The sequence below is a fragment of the Podarcis gaigeae genome (assembly GCF_964106915.1).
Source record: "Podarcis gaigeae genome assembly, chromosome: 10".
NCBI classification, from domain to species: domain Eukaryota; kingdom Metazoa; phylum Chordata; class Lepidosauria; order Squamata; family Lacertidae; genus Podarcis; species Podarcis gaigeae.
In genome coordinates, this window is record NC_139686.1 from 3,739,578 (window position 1) to 3,758,682 (window position 19,105).

The window sequence follows — 19,105 nt, forward strand, 5'->3', positions numbered from 1 at the left end:
ATTGTAAAATTAAGGAATGTTAGAAGGATGCTGGAATGAAGTTATGTGGTTTTAGAAGTAATGTTATAAAGGAGTATGTAAAAATGGGTTGTGAACAGGTGAGAATGTAAAGTTACCATATATTAAGATAAATGAATAAGATAAAAACAAAGATGGAAAGGATTTGCTGAATTAACTAACTGAACTAGAATACAAAAAAGGGAGGTGTGAGGAGGTCAAGGAAACAAGTAAATGAAAGATAAGTTATGGAAAAATTGATTTGTTTTTAATTGTCCCCCCCCCCCCCAGATTTTTGTAAATTTTTGTTTTATTATTTTTTTCTTTTGTAATTTTTTGAAACTTTAATAAATATTACTTTAAAAAAAACAAGTTGAAAGAAAGGAGATTCCAGCTAAACACAAAGTAGAACTTTCTGAGTGTAATAATTATTTGACAGTGGAATGGACGCCCTCAGAAGGTGGTGAATTCTCCTTCCTTGGAGGTTTGAAAGCAGAGGTTGGATGACCGCCTGCCAGGGATGTTTTCGTTGTGATTCCTGCATTGCAGGGGGATTGGCCTAGATGACCCTCAGGGTCCCTTCCACTTCCACAATTTTATGGTTCTGTGTAACATTAGGTAAAGGTAAAGGGACCCCTGACCATTAGATCCAGTCATGGCCGACTCTGGGGTTGCGGCACTCATCTCGCTTTATTGGCCGAGGGAGCCGGCGTACAGCTTCTGGGTCATATGGCCAGCATGACTAAGCCACTTCTGGTGAACCAGAGCAGCACACGGAAACGCCGTTTACCTTCCTGCCGGAGCGGTACCTATTTATCTACTTGTACGTGCTTTTGAACTGCTAGGTTGGCAGGAGCAGGGACCGAGCAACGGGAGCTCACTGCCAGAAGTGAAAGTGCATCTCCTCTTTACCACTGATTGGTGCTAAGAGTAAACCCCATTGGGAACGTCCTACTGCCACCAAGGGGGGGCCTTTCTCTCATCTAACTAATGCTGGACCCCAGCCCCTTTGGAGACACCCTTTCAGCAACAATCAGCTGGTTTGTGCTGAGAGCACAGCTCCAAAGGGGCTGGCTGCAAGTCCCACTTTGTCTTTTTGCAGGTGTGGTTTCAATTCAAGCCACACCTGCAAAGAGACTTTTCTTCTCTGCAGAGGGCTTGCTTTCAGCAACTCAATTCCACGTCTTCACGTACTTGGTGGGGGACGTTGGATCCAGCCCAACTGGTTTCCCAGGGCATTGCCACAAAAGTGCATTGGTTCATTGCAGAGTAAAAGAGACCAGTTGAATGTCCTAAATGCAATATGAATCAGGATACTGGAGACATGTGAGTTGGGAGGGGCAGGAAGTAACAAAGGGAAGTAATTGACTGCTGTTTCAGGGGCATGTGTTTAAATTCACAGTGGGCTGAGGCATCTATTAGGGATGGGGAGACTGTTGTCCTCCTGACGTTGGTGGACTCCCACTCTCATCATTCCCACTCATGGTGGCCAGTTGTCTAGGATGATGCTAGTGGTCCTCAAGCAACATCTGAAAGGCCACAAAGGTTCTTCATCCTGGGCTCCCAGGGAGGGGGCTCTTGCTACTTGCAGGATTCAATTAGATCTATTGCAGGCTACAGTGAGAGCAGGACTCTGGAATAGATGGGCCACTGGAATGGGGCAGAAGGGCACCTCTGACGTTTTCATATTCTGAAAAAGGCACAGGTAGAAAGACAGTGTTGGATGGAAGCTTCTGAGATTTGATGGGGCCAGTCAGAGAGAGTGAAGAGGTTACTCAGGCTCAGACTTTGGCTCATGTTCACAAACGTAACCACATTTTTTATCGCAATGCTGAGCTCTAAATAGCATATAACTTGGAAAGAAAAAGAGAAACGAGCTCAGGGAGAGTCAACAGCAGACAACAGGGGTTCCATGGCATGTGGCTGCCAGTGGGACCCCACACCCCAAAACACACACATGCATACCCACCCCATCATTGCCACAAAGAATTTCCTCATTCAGAAGAGGCCCAACCACCCAGCCAACACTATGGTGGACGCTATGGTCTTTGCAGTCAATATGAGTTGTCTTGGGAAGGCTAGATACATGCTAGGCAGTTGAGAAATATTTCAATCAAGCAGATGAAAGGGCACCAAAGGAAGTCTTCTTGGCCTAAGAGCAGGCAAGAAGCACATCTCATACCTACAGTAGAAATTAAGAGAATACTGGCAGCTCCAAAGCACCAGTTCTGAGAACTAACCCTTACCATCCATGCGAAACAAGGAGGCACATCTCCTGAGACCAGGATGTTCAGCCCATGGTTTGAATGCAGCTGGAGAGCTATCTGTCCACTCCCAATTTCCATCCTGTAGGGATAAGAGAGGTGGGATGCTCTTTAGAAAGAACAGATCACAAGGAGAAACTTCCAAGGACACAACACGCTCCTTGATGATTCCACCCAAACAGGAAATGTAAAGAGAAGGATGGAGACTTTTTTCCACATGTGGTGGACATGTGAAAAAATGAAACAATTCTGGGAATTGATTTACAATGAACTGAAAAAGATGTTCAAATATACCTTCCCAAAAAAGCCAGAAGCCTTTTTGCTAGGCTTGATGGGAGAGGAAATAGAAAAGGTAGATCAAAGACTATTTATGTACGCTACAACTGCCACCAGAACTTTGTTAGCCTAAATGGAAAGTACAAGAATTACCAACAGTGGAGGAGTAGCAGACGAAGATGGTGAATTATGTGGAACTAGCAAAACTGACCTACAGGATTTGTAATCAGGAGGAAACCAAGTTCCAAAGAGATTGGAGTACAGTGGTACCTCGGGATGTGAACGGGATCCATTCTGAAGCCCCGTTCACATCCTGAACAGAACGTAAGACACGACTGCGCATCTGTGTGTGCGCGGGTCGCATTTTGCCACTTCCACGCATGCGTGTGATGTCATTTTGACCGTCTAGGCATGCATGAGCAGCGAAACACGGAAGTAAAGTGCTCCGTTACTTCCGGGTCGCTGCAGAGCGCAACCCGAAAATACTTATCCTGAAGCTTATTTATCCCGAGGTATGACTGTAAATTTGTGGACTAGATAAGTAATAACTGTAGAAATATGAAGACGTTAGCAGGATTGAAATAAATCTTATGACGTGGACTGGATATTATTAAGGAATTGTGGGAAAGGGATTAAAGTAAGAAAACCTACTGAAGGGAAGGAGGGAAATCAGTGCTCCATAGGGCGTTGAGAAAGAAAGTGGGTATGATTTTGGAACATTATTGTATTTTGTTTGTTTATGTGAAATGAAAAACTAATAAAAAGCATATTAAAAAAGAAAGATGATTCCACCCAAACAAACCACAGATAAGATTATTTGAGTTGCAGAACATCAGCTAGGGTCCCACCATGACTCTTTTGTGGTCAAGTATATTGAATGCCGAAGAATTGATGCTTTTGAATTATGGTGCTCCTGGAGGAGACTCTTGGGAGTCCCATGGACTGCAAGAAGATCCAACCTCTCCATTCTGAAGGAAATCAGTCCTGAGTGCTCACTGGAAGGACACATCCTGAAGCTGAGGCTCCAAGACTTTGGCCACCTCATGAGAAGAGAAGACTCCCTGGAAAAGACCCTGATGCTGGGAAAGATGGAGGGCACAAGGAGAAGGGGACGATAGAGGACGAGATGGTGGGACAGTGTTCTCGAAGCTACAAACATGAGTCTGACCAAACTGCGGGAGGCAGTGGAAGAAAGAAGTGCCTGGCGTGCTCTGGTCCAGGGGGTCACGAAGAGTCAGACACGACTAAACGACTAAATAACAACATGTTGAATGCTGAGAACGCTCTTCTCGTATGTCCTTTACACTTTCCACCACCAGCCAGAGGAAACTCATTTCCATCTCTGGGCATACTAAGTCATGCAGGATTCCCCTTCAGATCTTCCTTCTCAACTTGGGATGGTTGGATAGTTGGAATGGAGGAGGAAGCAGGGAAGGTGGTGGTGATGGGGAAACCAGGCACAGTTCAGCTCCCCATCTAGGAGATCTTTGAGTTCCCAGAAGAATAGCATCCAAACAGGGGTACCCATTTGCAGTCAAAAACTAAAACAAGAATGAGCAACTGAAGTGACTGTATTCTCCTCAGTTGACTTTCAATTTTCACATAATGTTCGCATGCTATTTTGGAAATGTGTCTTTGGCGGGTAGGAATTGTTGCCCTTAACATCTCAAACACATCAACTGGGGAAGTTTCATAGAACAGCCTCCCCACTGAATTCTTTTATTATCACCTCTGACAGTGCAGACGGAGGGGGAGGAGAAAGCCTTGGGGACTCACAAAATCTAGGTCAGAGAATCTGATCCAGACATGTTCGTGTTTTGACTGTTGTCAGGGACGCAGCGGGAGCGCAGGGAGGGGTGGAGATGGAGAGCGAGGGGGAGCAATCCGAGGGCAGCATAGGAGAAGATGACAGTAGTCCGAGAGATTCCATGAGCCTCTCCAGCGAATCGGAAGATTCACAGAAGGGGGCGCCAATGGCCAAGGCAAGGGGGGTCCCAAGGGGGACACCCCAGAAGCAAGGGGCCAGCGGGGACTCCCAGAGCAGCAGTTGGAAATCAGGACCAGCTTCCCCACCAGAGCGTAGTGGGGGGGAGGAGTCCCAGGTATCAGGGCCAGCGTATTCACCACCAGTGAGAGAAGATGAGTCAGGGCTGACCACGCCTCCATCGGAGAGCGAGGGAACGGTCAAGAGGAGGCTTGCCGGCTGGGCGCGCACGCCAAGTTCAAATGTACAGGCGAGCGGCACAGCAGGTAGCCCGGATAGGGAACCAGGTCCTAAAGCCCGCCGGAAGGAGGGGCAAGGATCAGGGGGGTCAGCGTCAGAAGAGTCCAGAAAGGATGAAACCCCAGCGGGCAGGAGGGCCCAGAGGAGGAAGGAGCTAAGGAAGAGGTGGAGCAAGGCTAGAGTCTTAAACTGGTGTGGAAGGGGAGGAGATTCAGACGGAACTTCGCCGGTCTAGACTTTAAAACGTAGAGCTGCACGCTGCGGCTTTGAAATGGAAACTGAACTTCAATAAAGACTTTTGTACATAACTACAGCCGGGCGTTGGTCCTTTGTGAGCTGGGACCTAGGGGCGGCTCTGACAGTAAGTTCCGTCTCACCAAGAAACCTTTGCAGCGTGAGAGACGCAGCGAGGGACAAAGCTTGGTGCTTTGCTAGCTCACGAAGATCGGGAAGGATGAGTACCGATGAAAGAATAACAGCCTTGCAAGATGCAGTCTCAAGGCTTAACATGGAGATAGCAGCATCCAGAAAGAGGGAGGATGACGCAGCCGCTGCCTGCCGGGATCTGCAAACCAGGTTGGAAGTGTTGACCAAACAGGGGCTACCGGGTGCCAGACCAGAGGGGATTGGTCTAGGAAAGAGGGGAGGCAGCCTCGTGTCTCATTTCGATGGGAGCCTGCAGCAGTATCCAAACTTCAGAGCAGACGTAGTTTTCGCGCTCAAGTTGCTGGAGAAGGATTTTAGAGATGAGGAGGAGAAAGTGGGCTTCATACTAACTCATCTCCATGGAGAAGCTAAAGCGTGGCTGCGCAATCTATGGCGCGATAATGACCCAGCCCTCCAAAATGCGGATGCCTTTATTAAGGCGATGGACGCTTGTTTTTTAACAGCGGTAGATGTAGATGTGGCCAGAAGGGAGATACATGGACTGAGACAAGGGAAAGCCACTGTGCGACAATATCACTCCCGCTTTTTTGCATTGGTCAACACGCTAGGGTGGGAAAAAGACTCAGCTGCCGTCCGGGACCTGTTCTGGGAGGGGCTGAATGGGCCGGTTAAAGATGAAATTGCGAGGGGGGAGAGACCCCAGACCACTAAGGAAGTCGTCCAGAGAGCGTTGGCCATAGGAGTGCGGCTGGAAGAACGTCCTTGGAGCAAGGATGAAGGACGTTGGGGACGCACGCCAGCTAGATCACCTCTTTTCTTTCCCAGAGAGACAGCACGCGCTCAGTCCACGCCTCCACTGGGAGGGGGTGAAGAGCCGATGGAGATAGGTGGTGCCAGGGCTCAGACAGCAACCAGAGCCCAAGCACCAGGAGCAGTCAAGGCGAAGCCTCCTAGAGGGAGCAGGAAGTGTTACATCTGCGAAAGTGCTCAGCACATGGCGAAAGAGTGTCCCCAGAGGTTCCACAAGCACACTGCAGCCTCAGCAACAGTAACAGAAGCAGTTCAGCAGAGAGAACCACAAGTCAGTGAAGCAGTCCCCAGGAATCTTACAGCCCACAGACCTCCTCCCACCCAAACCAGTGGTACAGCTCACCGCATCACTCCAGCTTCCCAATGGGCTCACCATGGAAGTCCCTATTACCATTGACTCTGGTAGCAATGCAGACTTTATAGGAGTGGATTTCATCAAGCAACATAGCATAGCGCTCCTGCCAGCGACGATGCCACTGAAAGTAGTCACAGTCGATGGAAGAGAATTGCTGGGGGGACAGGTGGTACAGCAAACGCCGCCAATGATGATGCAAATTGGAAATCATCGGGAAGTCATCAGCTTCAATGTCACCCACCTGTCAGACACGCCCATAGTATTGGGCATGAGTTGGCTGCACAGGCATAGCCCGGCATTAGCATGGTACCAGCGTCAATTGACCTTCTGCTCCTCCTACTGCGCAGAACACTGCATCCTGACTAGCCAGGAAGACGAGGGGCAAGAGGATGAACCACAGCTACAACTGGGCATGCTGCAAGCGGTACCCGACAAGTACAAGGCGTTTTTGGAGGTCTTCTGCGAGAAGGAAGCGGACAAGCTGCCTCCCCACAGGCCCTACGACTGCAAGATTGACCTTCTGCCGGGGGCGACGCTGCCAACGGGGAGACTGTATTCCATGTCTGAGGATGAACTGCAGGAACTCAGGGAGTTCATAGATCACAACTTGAAGCGGGGATTCATCCGAGAATCAAAAGCAGTGGGGGGCAGTCCTGTGTTCTTCGTGAAGAAAAAAGACACGCCCCAAAAGAGGCTGGTAGTTGATTATAGAATTTTAAATTCAAAAACTAAGCCCACGGCGTTCCCCATGCCCAAGATCGACGACCTGCTCGCGACGGTGAGGAAGGGACGCATCTTCACCAAGTTGGATCTACATGGGGCGTACAACCTCATACGCATGCGGGAGGGCGACGAGTGGAAGACGGCCATGTTTACGCCGCTAGGCACCTATGAATATAGAGTTATGCCGTTTGGTTTACAAAATGGCTCCCACTGTTTTCAAGCCTTCATGCACCACGTCTTAGCAGGACTCCTCTACAAGAAGTGCGTCTGCTTCCTGGACGACATCCTGATCTTCTCGGAATCACAGGAGGCTCCCGAGAGAGACGTCAAGGAGGTCCTGCAGAGACTAAGGGAGCACAGACTTTACGCCAAACTGGAGAAGTGCCAGTTCGACATGACGGAGGTGGATTTCCTGGGCTACAAGCTATCCGACAAGGGACTTGCCATGGACACCGCCAAGGTCCGCTCGGCGTTGGACTGGAAGAGCCCGCGCAATCGGAAGGAGGTCCAGAAGTTCGTCGGCTTTGCCAACTTTTATCGCAAGTTTATCAAGGGGTTCGCCATGCAAACGGCGGCCATCACGGACACCCTCAGCTCCAAGAAGAAGAAGTTCATCTGGACGGAGCAAGCAGAGCGGTCCTTTCAGACGCTCAAGCGTCTCTTCGCGTCCGAAGAGCAGCTGCTGCACGTAAACCCCAGCAAACCCATGAGGGTTGAAACAGATGCTTCAGACAGAGCCGTGGGGGCAGTCCTGTTGCAGCGAGACCCGCAAGGGGACTGGAGGCCGTGTGCCTTCTACTCCAGGAAACTCAGCAAGTCGGAGCAGAACTACACCATCTGGGACAGGGAGTTGCTGGCCATTCATGCAGCCTTCAAGGCGTGGCGGCACTTCCTCATCGGAGCCAAACACACAGTGCAGGTCTGCACGGACCATAAGAACCTGGAGTACTGGCGCACGGCGCGGTTCCTGAACCAGAGACACATCCGCTGGGCGGAGTTCTTTGCGGATTTCGACTTCAGGATAGAATACATCCCGGGAGACAACAACATCATGGCGGATGCGCTATCCAGGAAACCGCAGTATCTCGAGGAAGAGGCACCGGCGGCGGCCAAGCACATTTTCGCACCGGAAGCGTGGGCATGCGCCTCAGCCACAGTGGACCTGGACGTGGTACGTCACGCGCTGCAGACGGACTCCTTCGCACGATCCAAGATAGAGGAGGTGTGCAGCGGCACAGCGAAGGACGACGAGTTCCAGATACGCGACGGACTGCTCATCAGAAAAGGGGCCCTCTACGTGCCAGGAGACGACTTCCGAGTGAAAGTACTGCAGCAGTTACACGACGCGGCCAGCGCTGGGCACTTCGGCAAAGAAAAGACGGTGGACTTAGTAGCCAGGGACTTTTGGTGGCCCAAGATGAGGGGGGAAGTCGCGGATTACATCACGAGGTGCGACACATGCCAAAGGGCCAAGCCAGTACACAGGCCGCCGGCGGGACTGCTGGAACCGCTACAGACACCGCTCGAACCATGGGAGAGGGTGGCCCTGGACTTTGTCACGGATCTGCCCAGTTCGCGGGGCAAAACAGCAGTACTCGTGATCGTGGACATGTTCACCAAGATGGCCCACTTCATTCCTTGCGCGAAGGTGGCCACAGCGGAACAGACCGCCAAGCTGTTCATAGACCACGTGTTCAAAGTGCACGGCCTACCACGATCTATCCTGTCCGACCGGGGGCGCCAGTTCATCTCGAGCTTCTTGCAGAAGCTGATGGGCATCCTGAACGTCAAGATCAACTTAGTGTCGGCACGACACCCGCAGACCAAACGGTCAACGCCATCATGCAGCAGTACCTGAGATGCTACGCGAATCAACAGCCCTCGACCTGGGTGGACTACCTACCGCTGGCCGAGTTCGCCTACAACAACACGAAGCACGTGTCCACGGGGGTGACACCGTTCTTCGCCAACAATGGGCGGCATCCCAGAACCTTCCCGGGATTAGAGAGAGTGGGGGAGGGGGAGCCACAGGGAGCAGAAGCCTTGGCAACGGAGTTACAGGAGGTCCACGAGCAACTCCGGAGGCAGTTAGAACTAGCAAAACATGCATACAAAATGCAGGCAGACAGACACAGGAGAGTTGGGGAAGACATACAGGTGGGAGACTGGGTCTGGTTAGTGGCCCAGGCAGTACCAGCCAGATCGTTAGCTAAGAAAAAGCTCGGACACAAGCAGCTAGGGCCGTACCAAGTTGAGGCACAGATCAATCCAGTGGCCTTCCGGTTGACACTCCCAGAGGGATCCAGAATGCACCCGGTCTTTCATAGATCAGTGCTCACGCCCTACAAGGCACCTCACAGGTTTCAGGCGCCAGAGATAGCACCAGACCCGCTCAGGGAAGCGCCCACGAAGGGGGGGGTCGCTGAGGGTGGAGCCACTCAACGAGGCCACAGAGATTTTAGACTCGAGATGGGGGGAGGAAGGGATTGAATATCTACTCGCCAGGGAGAACACCCCGGCCAGCACCAACAAGTGGGTACCGGACTATGCCGTGGAGGAGCAATTCCTCAAAGACGAGTTCCATGCACTTTTCCCACACAGACCTATGCCGGCAGATTATTTTGATGAATATCTTTTCACACCCACACTCTCAGCCAGCATGTTTCAGGGGTTCTCCTCAGCTGAGGAAACGGCGCCAGAGACTACCTCTCCGGAGGGATCGATCTCAGGCTTTGGTACGGACCGCTCTTATTGGTGGGACACTCAACCCAAGGAGGAGTGGCGCAGGGAACTGCTAAGAGGGCCCTGGCACGCAGCCTCACCCGAGGAGATGGGGGGACAGGAGGGCATGGACGGGTTGGGGGAGGACCCTGGGTTCGAGCACACCTGCAAAGAAATGGAAGCGGAGGAGATCGACGTCGATGTGCCCGTCACGGACTGGCAGCATGCCAGGGGGGAAGAACTGTATCCGGCACTCACCCCCACAGCATTGAAGCACCCGGAACCCACGCCAGAGGAGGGAGAGGGGGGAAGGGGGGTTTCGAGGGGGGATGGATGTCAGGGACGCAGCGGGAGCGCAGGGAGGGGTGGAGATGGAGAGCGAGGGGGAGCAATCCGAGGGCAGCATAGGAGAAGATGACAGTAGTCCGAGAGATTCTATGAGCCTCTCCAGCGAATCGGAAGATTCACAGAAGGGGGCGCCGATGGCCAGGGCAAGGGGGGTCCCAAGGGGGACACCCCAGAAGCAAGGGGCCAGCGGGGACTCCCAGAGCAGCAGTTGGAAATCAGGACCAGCTTCCCCACCAGAGCGTAGTGGGGGGGAGGAGTCCCAGGTATCAGGGCCAGCGTATTCACCACCAGTGAGAGAAGATGAGTCAGGGCTGACCACGCCTCCATCGGAGAGCGAGGGAATGGTCAAGAGGAGGGTTGCCGGCTGGGTACGCGTGCCAAGTTCAAATGTACAGGCGAGCGGCACAGCAGGTAGCCCGGATAGGGAACCAGGTCCTAAAGCCCGCTGGAAGGAGGGGCAAGGATCAGGGGGGTCAGCGTCAGAAGAGTCCAGAAAGCATGAAACCCCAGCGGGCAGGAGGGCCCAGAGGAGGAAGGAGCTAAGGAAGAGGTGGAGCAAGGCTAGAGTCTTAAACTGGTGTGGAAGGGGAGGAGATTCAGACGGAACTTCGCCGGTCTAGACTTTAAGACGTAGAGCTGCACGCTGCGGCTTTGAAATGGAAACTGAACTTCAATACAGACTTTTGTACATAACTACAGCCGGGCGTTGGTCCTTTGTGAGCTGGGACCTAGGGGCGGCTCTGACAACTATTTAATGATTTTAGCCAAGAAATGCAGTTCTTCCACATCAAGGATAGAGGCAAGGTGACCATTGGTGACAAACTTTGTGCAGAGGTCCTAAGAAGAAAAGAAAAGGAAAAGAATGAGTTTTATGCAGCTGGACGTCCTATGAAATCTCATAAAAGTCTGGCTCAAGATTGAATATTGTACTGGCAATACAGTGGTACCTTGGTTTTTCAACAGCTTAGTTCACAAACAACTTGGAATTTTGTTATGTACTGAGTTGAATAGGATCCAAAAGGCAGCAGTCTGACTGGTCCTAGAACAATAGGATTCAGAATGCAGCAATCTGATTGGTCCACAGGAGCCACTCAATCCAGCTCCAGGTGGAAGTGAATCCATAACCTGATTGGCCTACAGGTGAATCCCGAAAGTAGCCAATCACGTGGGGCCCATTGTGTAAATAATGTCTATAAAGCAGACATTCTGGGAGAACTTCCATTTCCTCCTTACCACTATGAGCTGAATAAAGAGCATGAAATCCACACTCGACTCCAAGTATATTTCAAATTTGAATACTGCAAACCTGGAAGTAGGTGTTCCGGTTTGTGAACTTTGCCTCAGAAGCCAAACATGCTCTGTTTTGAGTCCCGAGCTTCCGATTTTATTGTTGCGCTGCTCATTTGTGTGTCCCCCTGTGACGTTACCATATATGAGAGAGTGCTGGAGGGGAAATAGTTAAATAGGTTGCACAGACAGGACCCAGGGGGGTGGAGTCAGTGGGTCTATAAAACTGGTTCTGGGAGGAGTTCTGGCAGTTAGTTCGTTGGGAGTTGTGGGTGGGTAGTTGGTTGGTTTGAGTGGGTTGGCTGGTTGGGAAAGGCAGTTGGTAATAGAGAGACAGTTAGGGCAGTTGGTCCTTGAGTGTGGGGTGGTAGCAGAGATAGATAGAGGAACATAAGACTAAGAAATTAAAGAGGAACACTGTTTGGAATGCTGTAATAGTTTTGTTTTAAGTCTGAAATAAAAGACACTCTTCTTTATGAACTGAAAAGCTGACTGAGACTGAAGTGATTTTACCAGGGAGGACCTGGTTGGTGGCAGCGGATTAGTGGTGTACGGGTCAATAGTCCGTGAGACGACCGGGGGCTCTGTACGAACGCCACAGTCACTCCTGGCGCCATTTCCGGCTCTGTGCATGAGCGCAGTCAGAATAGTTGCAACCTGGTTGGATGCGCCATCCCGTCTCTTACTCGGGACTGACAAGGCCATCTTTTAGTGAGAAGGGGAGAAGGCTTTGTTTATTTCAGCTACTTTGTGTTATACAGCAAAAGCTAATGCATTTTAGGTTTGCATCCTCAAAGAAAGAAATACAGCTCAATCTAATGTATTTTAGTTACTGAATCCTCAAAGAAAGAATTTGGGAAGTCTTGGGGCCTAGTTAGGCCTAGTTGGGGTGAATACACAGGCCTAGGTGGGGTAACCTGTCCCTTCAATATCAACAAAGGTAAGTTCGATCAAGAGTTAGACAAGGTGCCGGACACAGTTTGAATGAGTTTTCTGTTTGTGGCTTCTGTAGTAGATCTTGTACATAGCTCTCTCAATTTAGAATGTAGAATGGTTTGGTAGCGTTTTGTGTGCTGCTTTTGTGCTGCTTACTTTATACTGGTCTACTATGAGAATTGGCATCATAGGTTCATTTCTTCAGTAAATGAATCTATCTTTGGCTTTCTAAGGCTGCCCAAAGGTGTTCCTTCCCTCAAGAAGGCAGCAACCACCTCAGAGATGAAAAGATACAGTACCCGTCTCTGTGGAGTAGACGCCGGTGTCGCCAACTATTTCTCTGTTTAAGACAAGGGAGAGCTGACATATCAGAACAAGGCTGGTGCAAAGGAGTCTGAGCCTGGGGTCAGAGGAAGGCTGCATCTGTTCCTGGAGACAGAAAAGACAAAACACACAATTGCTAGGCTGAGTTTTCTGTATTCATCAGTCAGAAGGCAAGGCATTCTCTTTCTTTCCAGCAGGACAATGTGCACCTATTTCACCCACAGAGAACAAAGTGAGGAGCTACACATTGTTGTTGTTTAGTCGTTTAGTCGTGTCCGACTCTTCGTGACCCCCTGGACCAGAGCACGCCAGGCACTCCTGTCTTCCAATGCCTCCTGCAGTTTGGTCAGACTCATGTTTGTAGCTTCGAGAACACTGTCCCACCATCTCGTCCTCTGCCGTCCCCTTCTCCTTGTGCCCTCCATCTTTCCCAACATCAGGGTCTTTTCCAGGGAGTCTTCTCTTCTCATGAGGTGGCCAAAGTCTTGGAGCCTCAGCTTCAGGATCCATCCTTCCAGTGAGCACTCAGGGCTGATTTCCTTCAGAATGGAGAGGTTGGATCTACTTGCAGTCCTTGGGACTCTCAAGAGTCTCCTCCAGGAGCTACACATACTTAAGTTTAAACCATTTTACTTTATAGATTAATCAACTCTTTCATTTGTTGGGGAGCAGGGTCATGATATGCAAAGGTACCTGTCAGGGAACTGACATCGGAGCCAGAAGTGGAGGCAGGGCTCCCAAACGATGCCGGAGAAGGGCCAAGCAGGGAGAGAGGGGACTCAGCGGCTGGGGAAGGAAATCAGCGTAACACCAGGGATAAAGGGGGGTGGATGGGGGAATCAGAGAGAGGGCTCCAGGACTCTTCGCTGGAGACCAGCGGGGAGAACACAGGTCCTCCGCTACCCACACCCACCCTGCGCAGAAGACTTCCGCGCAGGGAAAGTAGGCGTAGACTTGGCGTCAAAGAACTTCTTTGCTGGAAGAAGTTCAAGAAACGCCCACTGACGGATTCTGCTAGCGACTGAACAGCCACGAAGTGAAGGGCTGTCCAGCCAGGAAAGGTTTAACCAGGCTACCTAGCCAGGAGTGGTGGCAACTTACGCACGAGCAACCCCATATAACCATTACAGTACCCCATTGTTAGTGTGCTGCTTACCTTAGAAATGTAGCTGTGATCCAATGGCCAGCATGGAGAGTCAAAGAGATCAGAAGGGGGGAGATAACTCACCTGGTTTATCACTCTCTCTCTCTCTCTGAGCTGATGATTCTTCCTCATTCAATGTGATGACTGTGGAACAACTCCAGGGTAGAAAACTGGTGTTCGTCAGTTATATATAGCCTGATAGGTGGGCAATGGCATGTGGTGGGAGACACTTGGCAGGACAAGAGAAGCCTAATGGTTCAACCCAAACATACACCTAGATCTTTTGCATCTGAACATGAAAGAACTCAGAGATGTATTTCATCTGAAAGCTGTCATGGATTGTCAAATATACAACTGCTTTGAAATGAGCAAAGAGGTGGAGAGCCATCCCAGATGAGGAGAAAGGAAGAAGGTGGAATGAGTCCTGTTGGTTCTGCCCACCCATTTTGAAAAATGTGGTCATTGCTGCTTCTCTCCCCTGCTCCTCTTATTTTGAATAATTTGCTCCAGCTAATGAAGCCTCCCACCCCTTTCCCTCACCCTGAGTGAGTGGTCTGTCTTTCAGAGTGAGGCAATCTGGTTGAGATGGCCCAGGAGAGTTTATGTTCCACTAGATATCGTTAGGAGTTGGAAAACATTTGAATTAAGGAAAGAGGGAGAGCAGAGGAGGAACGGCGGCCCTGGCTGGTCTCTTGTCCTTCCTATCTCCCTCACTGTGAGAAAAGGACAGGGGGTCCTCTCCCCTAACATGAAGGTTCAACATTTCTCCCTCTTCCAACCTTCTGGGGCAGCTAGACATTCTCCTTTTAACCTCATTTAAAGTTTACTGGCACCTTCCTTCATGCTATCCTCCTTCCTTGCTCTTCTGCCACAAATGCACAAGTGCATAAGACTGGCACAAACTTTCCCACATGTGGTCTTCATCAACTAATGTTCTTGCAACTCAGTTGGCATCATCAAGAGTAATCCATTCTCCATCAACAGAGAAGACAGGGCATGGAAGACTGCATTCCTTTGCCTAATAATAATAATAATAATAATAATAATAATAATAATAATAAATTGATTTATACCCTGCCCTCCCAAGCCAAGACTGGGTTCAGGGCGGTTAACACCAGGTATAAAAAACAATTGATTTAAATACAACTTAAAAACAATATTAAAATACAAAATTGAAATGCAGCCCCCTTTCAGTAGAAACTCAAATCAAAAACTTTTGGGGATGAAAATGTCAAGTCTTCACCAAGGCCAACTATCCAGACTGGTCATACGTGGGCCAGAAAAAAGCCAGGGAAGTCCCCAAATAGGAGTTCCATCACAGAAGGAGAAAGGAAAAAAGAGGGGGAGGGAATCAAAACTTCACTAATCAGAGTAGAGATTGAAATCCTGCCCACCAGCTGATGCAGCTTGTGGGCTGTTATGAGCACATCCTGTTATACCCAGGAGGAGTTTAGTTTCAGAAGAACTTCCCCCTGTCTTCTGCAGCAGAGGTACAGATTCTCTGCACCCCCAACAGTGCACTTGGAAGTCGGCTTCTTGTTTTTCAAGTTACATGTTATTCAGGGCTGTCTTTAGCAGATGCGGCACCGGGTGCAAATATCCGCCTAGCGCCCTCAAATTACCACGGATAGTGTTGGGGTGCCCGTAGCTGCGCACTGCCAGCTATTGGGTGGCGCAACTCTCCCCCATGCCACTGAGGGAGAACGATCGCCCCAGAGGCTTGAGAGTGAAGTTGTGCCCCTCCATCTTAAACCTCTTGTTCTGGGAAAGGACCCCACTCACCTTCCTCAGGGTGAGGCAAAGGGACCAGAGACCAGCCACTGCTACCTTTCCTTCTCTGCTCTCCCTCTTCCTAATTCAATTTTTTTGTAGCTCCTAAGTTATCTCAGAGATAATTTTCTAAGAGAATGTCTGGCCACCATGGAGATGGGGTGGTGGTGGTGGAACAGACCTTCTCTTGGGCCATTCCAGAATGCCTCACTCTGAAGAAGGACGCCCTTTACATTCCTCAGAGTCAGGCAGAGACGGGAGCAATTCGTTCAAAGTGTTAGGATCGCCCTACTCGCGTGTAGGACCCTGGCGGAGACACATGCCCGAGTGGCATGTTTTCTCCCTCCTGGTCTGTCGTTTGGGAGCTTCAAAAGCTTTCTTCAGCCCAAACATCACAGCGACTGATACCAGGAAGCGTCAGTACATTTACGATCCTGCAGAGTATTTGCAGTTTGCGTAACAGAACTCAGTAGCACAGCATTTTGGCTAATCTACTTTATTTACATATAATACACTCAGAGCATTCTGCCTTAGCTCCTTCCTCTTTCTCATCAGACAGGAAAGAGAGAAAGAAAAAAGGACAATAGTCCCCCTTCACGGAACGCAGTAACATAAACATCCTGTCTCTGTCACTTTCCACTATGTGGAATGAAAACATAATAATAATAATAATAATAATAATAATAATAATAATAATAATAATTTTTTATTTATACCCCGCCCTCCCCAGCCAAGGCCGGGCTCAGAGCGGCTTACAAGCAATAATAAAAACAAGATGAATGATTACAACTTAAAAACAAAAATAAAATACAACATTAAAATAATGGAACATTAAAATATTAAAATGTAGCCTCATCGCAGGAGGAGGAAAAGAAAGGGGGAAAAAGAGAGGGAGGGAATCAAATTGGCTCCAAGCCAAAGGCCAGGCGGAACAACTCTGTCTTACAGGCCCTGCGGAAAGAAATCAGATCCTGCAGGGCCCTGGTCTCATGAGGCAGAGTGTTCCACCAGGCCGGAGCCAGAGTTGAAAAGGCCCTGGCTCTGGTTGAAGCCAATCTGACTTCCTTAGGGCCTGGGACCACTAGGGTGTTGTTATTTATGGACCTTGAGGCTCTCCGTGGGGCGGACCAGGAGAGGCGGTCCCGTAGGTACGAGGGTCCTAGGCTGTGAAGGGCTTTAAAGGTCAAAAGCAGCACCTTAAATCTGACCCTGTACTCCACCGGGAGCCAGTGCAACTTGAAAAGCACTGGGTGAATATGCTCCCATGGCAGAGACCCTGTGAGGAGCCTCGCTGCAGCATTCTGTACCCGCTGGAGTTTCTGGGACAGCTTCAAGGGCAGCCCCGCATAGAGCGAATTACAGTAGTCAAGCCTGGAGATGACTGTCGCATGGATCACTGTGGCCAGGTCGGGGCGGGAAAGGTAAGGAACCAACTGCTTGATGCGGCGAAGGTGGAAAAATGTCGCCTTGGCTGTTGCTGTAAAATGCGCCTCCATGGAAAGGGAGGCATCAAGGATTACACCCAAACTCTTAATGGAAGGCAATGGCACTAATTGGGCCCCTGCAAGAGAAGGGAGTTGGTCCCTCATCCCCATGCCATCCCGACCTAGCCATAGGACCTCTGTCTTCGAAGGATTTAGTTTCAATCGGCTCCCACGAAACCATCCAGCCACAGCTTCCAAGCATCTGGTCAGTGTGTTCGGGGCCGAGTCAGTGTGGCCATCCATCAGCAGATAGAGCTGAGTGTCATCAGCATATTGGTGACAGCCCAGCCCAAAGCTCCGGATAATCTGGGCAAGGGGGCGCATAAAGATGTTAAAAAGCATTGGGGAGAGAATTGCGCCCTGAGGCACTCCACACACCAAGGAGTGGCGCGACGACATTTCCCTCCCTAGTGCCACCCTCTGTCCCCGACCAGAGATAAAAGAGCACAACCAGTTACGGGCTATGCCCTGTATCCCCACGTCTGCGAAGCGGTGGTTTAGAAGATCATGATCGACCATGTCAAAGGCTGCTGACAAATCTAAAAGGATCAGCCGTCCTGACCCGCCTCAATCCAGTTGTCTACGGAGATCATCTGTTAGGGCAACCAGAGCTGTCTCCGTCCCAAAACCAGGACGGAAACCGGACTGAAATGGATCTAATGCCGATGTTTCCTCCAGAAACCTACCAAGCTGTTCAGCAACCGCTCTCTCAATTACCTTACCCAGGTATGGAAGATTTGAAACTGGGCGGTAATTGGATAGGTCTAAGGGATCTAATGAAGTTTTTTTTAAGAGTGGACACACCACTGCTTCCTTCAGTTCCCCTGGGAATGTCCCCGTGTCAAGGGACAAATTGATAATTTCAACCAGGGGGGTCCGCGCAACATCTGGACATTCCCTAATCAGCCAAGACGGGCACGGATCAAGGAGGCAGGTGGTGGGCCTACCAACTTGGAGGAATCTATCCACATCAGTAGGGAGTATCCGATCGAAATGGTCCAACACTGGACCTGAAGTCAGTCGAGGGGCCTCCAGTTCAGTCACTGTATCTAAATTGGCAGGGAGGTCATGGCAGAGCAACAGGACTTTCTCCGCAAAAAAACTCACGAATGCCTCACAGCTATGGGTCGAATTTGTGCTTAAATTTGGTTGTCTTCCTAAGGACGTTATTGACCTAATTATTTTAAAAAGTTGTGCCGGGTGAGAGCTAGCGGATGCAATGGAAGCTGCAAAGTAAGATTTCTTAGCAGCTTTCATAGCCATCTCATAGGCTTTCATAAGCGTCCTATAAGATGTTCTTGAGGCTCCGTCACGAGTCCGTTGCCATACTCGCTCTAGCCGTCTGAGATCCCGCTTCATTTTCCGGAGCTCCTCAGTAAACCAAGGGGCCCGGTTTCGACGGGGTCGCAGAGGGCGCTTAGGCATGATCTCATCAATGGCTGCCAAGAGCCGGTTATTCCAGTCCTCAAACAAGGTCATCTAATGAGTCGCCAGGAGGAGCAGGGTTCCGCAAGGCTTGTCGGAATCTATCAGGATCCATCAGTTTTCGCGGACGAGCCCAAATAGGTTCGCCACCCGAGCTGGGGAGGAGCGGGAAGTCTATCTTGGCTTTCAGAGCGTAGTGATCAGACCATGGCACTTCCACAGCAGGGAGCATGATCACATCTCATGATTAATCATACACCGTCATGTGATAGACAACAATCTCATGACTGCAAACACGGAGCAGGAATCCTAACACAAAGTAGGAAGAGCATCAGAAAGGAGCAGCAATCACCGCATTTGGCTAATGGGAAAAGGGCACATGGGATGAGACACCACAATTCTCTTCTCCTTAGCACCAGTGTGGTTAAGAGTGGTAGTCACGTAATCTGGTGAACCAGGTTCGCGTCTCCGCTCCTCCACATGCAGCTGCTGGGTGACCTTGGGCCAGTCACACTTCTCTGAAGTCTCTCAGCCCCACTCACCTCACAGAGTGTTTGTTGTGGGGGAGGAAGGGAAAGGAGAATGTTAGCCGCTTTGAGACTCCTTTGGGTAGTGATAAAGCGGGATATC

The 19,105-nt window shown here is 50.2% G+C and overlaps 2 protein-coding genes across 2 annotated transcripts in view; one reads left to right on the plus strand and one right to left on the minus strand.

The window, feature by feature from the left end:
• The window catches only part of LOC310826237 (C-type lectin lectoxin-Thr1-like), a 30,266-nt gene extending 15,464 nt beyond the window's left edge, over positions 1-14,802 (minus strand). The window contains exon 1 of the mRNA XM_083701007.1: positions 14,700-14,802. The gene's annotated coding sequence lies outside the window, so the exon portion shown is untranslated. The remainder of the gene's footprint in view (positions 1-14,699) is intronic.
• The window catches only part of TYMP (thymidine phosphorylase), a 242,030-nt gene that overhangs the window by 71,528 nt on the left and 151,397 nt on the right, over positions 1-19,105 (plus strand). The window lies entirely within an intron of this gene.